Source organism: Notamacropus eugenii, chromosome 1, assembly GCF_028372415.1.
Source record: "Notamacropus eugenii isolate mMacEug1 chromosome 1, mMacEug1.pri_v2, whole genome shotgun sequence".
Lineage (NCBI taxonomy): Eukaryota > Metazoa > Chordata > Mammalia > Diprotodontia > Macropodidae > Notamacropus > Notamacropus eugenii.
In genome coordinates, this window is record NC_092872.1 from 66,296,201 (window position 1) to 66,300,750 (window position 4,550).

The 4,550-nt window shown below is 36.0% G+C and overlaps 1 pseudogene; it reads right to left on the minus strand.

The window, feature by feature from the left end:
• Positions 1 to 3,788: 3,788 nt before the first annotated feature.
• Positions 3,789 to 4,191, minus strand: LOC140523234 (ubiquitin-conjugating enzyme E2 D2 pseudogene; annotated as a pseudogene).
• Positions 4,192 to 4,550: the final 359 nt, after the last annotated feature.

The following is a 4,550-nucleotide window of genomic DNA, read 5'->3' on the forward strand; positions in this document are numbered from 1 at the left end:
CTTCATTCATCATGTTGTGAAAGAAGAATCAGAACAAAAGGAGAAAATCGAGATAAAGAAAAGACAAAACAAAACAAATAGTATACTTCAATCTGCATTCAGACTCCATAGTTCTTTCTCTGGGTGTGGATAGCAATAGCATCCAAATTCTCTTCCTTTCTACCTCCTCACACTCTCTCACTGAGAAAGCAAGCAATTCAAGATAGCTTGTACATGTGCAGTCAAACAGAACATCCGTAATCATAACACTGTGAAAGGAAACAGACAAAAACCCTCAAGAAAAACAAAGAAAGTAAAAAAAAAGTTTACTTCAGTCTGTATCCAGATATCATTGGTTCTTTGTCTGAGGATGGATGGCATTTTTCATCATAATGAATTGTCTTGGATCTTCGTATTGCTGAGAATAGCTAAGTCATTCACACTGATTGTCTTACAGTATTTCTGTTACTTTGTACACAGTACATTTCACTTTGCATCAGCTCATGCAAACCTTTTCAGGCTTTTCTGAGAGCATCCTGCTCATCATTTCTTATAGTATAATAGTATTCCATCATAAACACATACTATAACATGTTCAGCCATTCCCCAATTGATGGGCATCCCATTAATTTCTAATTTTTTGCCCCCAGAAAAGAGCTGCTATTAATATTTTTGTACATAGAGGTCTGTATCCTTTTTAGTTTCTTTGTTTCTTTTAGGATATAGACCTAGTTAGTGGTATTGCTAGGTCAAAGGGTATGATGGTTTTATAGCCCTTTGGGCATAGTTCCAGTGGTTGGATCAGTTCACAACTACACCAATATGCATTAATGTCTCATTTTCCCCACATCCCCTCCAACCTTAGTCACTTACTTTATCTGTGCTATTAGCAAATCTAACAGCTATGAGGTAGTACTTCAGAACTGTTTTAATGTGCATTTCTCCAATCAGTAGTGAGTTAGAGTATTTTTTCCATAGAGCTATAGATAGCTTTGATTACTTCATGTGAAAAGTGTTCAAAACTTTTCATCCTTTATCCAATGGGAAATGGCTCTTACTTTTATAAATTTGATGCAGGTCTCTGTGTTTGAGAAATGAGATCTTCATCTAAGAAACTTCAATTTTTTTTCACAGTTACTATTGCTAACTGTATTTAGCTCCATCCTACTCCACACCATCGATTCTATTCTCTCTCCTTCCACCCTGGCCCTCCTCAAAAATGTTTTGCTTCTGACTACCTCTTCTCCCCATATACCTTCCCTTCTATACCCACCCTTCTCTTATTTTCTTACTCCACTATTTTCCTGAAGGGTAAGATAGATTTCTATAGTCAATAGTCCCTCTTTGAGCCAATTCTGATGAGAGTAACTTTCACTCACTTCCCCTCACCTCCCCCCTCTTCTCCTCCACTGTAAAAGTTTTTTTCTTGCCTCTTTTATGTGAGATAATTTATCCCATTCTACCTCTCCCTTTTCTTTCTCCCAGTGCATTCATTTCTCACTCCTTAATTTCATTTTTTTAAGATATCATCTGTTCATATTCAACTCACCCTATGTCCTCTGTCTATATATACTTCTTCTAACTACCCTAACAATCAGAAAAGTCTTATGAGTTACATGTAGGAATATAAACAGTTCAACTTTAGTAACTCCCTTATGATTTCCCTTTCCTGTTTACCTTTTTATGTTTTATTTGAGTCTTGTATTTGAAAGTCAAATTTTCTATTTAGCTATGGTCTTTTCATCAAGAATGCTTGGAAGTCTTCTATCTCATTGAATATCCACATTTCCCACTGAAAGATTATACTCAGCTTTGTTGGGTAGGTGACTCTTGGTTGTAGGTATTTTTTCCCCTGAAGTATTATACTCAGTTTTGCTGGATAGATGATTCTTGATTTTAATTCTAGCTCCTTTGACCTCCAGAATATTATATTCCAAGCCCTCTGATCCCTTAGCATAGAAGCTGCTAAGTCTTGTGTTATCCTAATTGTGTTTCCTCAGTATTCGAATTGTTTCTTTCTGACTGCTTGCAATTTTTTCTCCTTGACATTGGAGCTCTGGAATTTGGCTACAATATTCCTAGGAGTTTTCCTTTTGGGATTGCTTTCAGGAGGTGATCAGTGGATTCTTTCAATATCAATATCTGGTTCTCGAATATCAGGGCAGTTTTCCTTGGTAATTTCTTTTTGGTTTTTTTTTTTTAAACCAAAAGCAGTGGACATTTATTCCTCAGTTTTTTGTGTAAGTGTAGAGATGCATTTTGAAAATGGATGGGACAGAACCTCAGGTCTAAAGGTGTTGCATTGTGGTGGCCTAGTTTACAACAAGAAGAAAAACTTGTAATTCACCTAGTTCATGGAATGTTTCTGTCAAAGACATGATTTACAAGTAAAGTTTCCAACTACATCTTTTACTAGGGTCAAATGAAGACTTCAAAAAAAGTCACATACAAGTACAATTTTAAACTGAATGAACATCTCACAATTTGTTAGTGCAAAGTAATAATGTAGATTTCATTATTATGAAATTGTGCTGATGTTTTTCACTTTTGTTAAATTTTACTCTTAACATTTGATATTCAGTTACAGAGGTTAACTTATTAACAATACAAATGCATTTGTGTCTTATATCCCACACATGGGAATGTCATAAATTTTCCTGATGAGTTGCTTAGATTTTCATTAATAAAGTAAATTTCTTATTTGGTTTAAGAGTCATGTTTCTTGCACACTAAACATTTAAATTTTGTCAAAGTGCTTTTTAAGCTTATGTTCCTATCTTGTTTGGTCAAATTTAACACACAGCCTTTTATAATGTCAACTATGATTGTTTCATGATTTTGAAATGTAAATGGTCTGATGCAGAAGTTGGGGTGGGGGCTGGGATAGGGAAGGAGGGAGGGTATAGAATCCACTACTAATCTCAGCTAGACAAACTGTTTTTGAAATTAAAAAAGCCTGTTCAAACAAAAGTATATGTAATGACTGTAGTAATCAGTTTATTACACAGATTAATTATTCTTGAATGTACAAGCTCCAGAGGAGCAATCAGATCTTTAAATATACACAAGTATTTCCGTCAAATGAATTTTTACCTTTACATCTAGATAGACCTAAGCAGTTAAAAAGAATAAGAAAAGTTAAGAGCTATTGGCTATGTATTAACTGAGAAACCACATACAAACCAAAAAAGTATTGGGGGGAAGAAGGTGATGGAGAAGAGGTGGAAAAAAACCACCCATCCCTTTATGTACTAATAGCTCCAATTCGTTTAAATGTTGACCAGGTAAACTTAGACCTTAAAATACAGGATGTGGGTACAGTTTAATTTTGTTGGTCGAAACATTTACCTAAGATGTAGGTCCTTCAGCATAAAATGAATACGAAAACAGATTGACATTCTTCACCTTGCTTTTCATAACTGTTATGAGTTTAAAAGGATTCCAATTTTTAAAAAATTCCCCCACATGTCAATGTAACTGTCCTCTTCTACCCCAAACCTTACAACACCCACCCCTGCCCTTGCATTATTTATCCAATTAATTCAATAAGGAAAGCTTTAGGTTATAATTGAGGAACTGGCTTTTCACACTCTTCTTTGCTAGGAGTCAGTGTTGGTACCAGAAATACAGTATTTCTATTTTGTTGTTCCAAGTATGTGCAACACACAGCCCTGTTGTATCAGGCAAATGTGCATGGGGGAATATGAGGCATGGGCTCATAGAAAGCAGTCAAATGGAAATCCAAAGAACTTTTCTCTTTCAGAGTTCCTCTATCTTTATTTGTAGAGGTTATCCAATAATTTCTTTAATTACATTGCATGCTTCTGAGTCCTTTCCCGAGCTATTCTGTTACACATTTCTCTGTCTGTTTTGTAGATCTCAATGCCCAATGAGCAATCTCAGGCACTGAAGGATCGTCTGGGTTGGGATTACACAACACATACAGATGAACAAGAGTACTTTTGAAATAGTGCTGGTGACCACTGTGACTGTAGTATATCAAGACAAATGCTGACATTACTGTTAATATTTGGATGATAAATTCTTCTTGTAAATGTAACCTCAAGTGGTTTGAAGGGATAATCTGTTGGGAAATGAAATATACTCCACCCATATAGGGAACATACCATCTCCAACAGGAGCTGCTGAACACTGAGCTGGGAGGTCAAGTGCCAGGTCATTCAGCTCCTTCTGGATTATCTTCACAGCCATTGTGAGACAGATAGCAGTGGACCTGGGGTGAGGACAGGAAGGGGGAGAGGGATGGGGAAGGGAGAAGGAGAAGGTGGAGGGAGCTAGGTGACTTCTTGCTGTGGTGGGGAGAGGAGGGAAGGGGTAAGGGGATGTTAGGGAAGGCGGGGAGCTCCACTGGACTTTCTTTCATGAAATTATTGAGTGTTTCTATGATTTATAAACAATTTCACATTATTGAATCCCTTATGATTTCACTTTCCTTTTCCAATTATATATTTCACATTTTCTTCTATTTTTTCATTCTTTTAACTTTGTTTTGTTTCTTAATGTTTCATAGAGTCATTAGATTCCATTTGCCCAATTCTAATTTTTAAGAT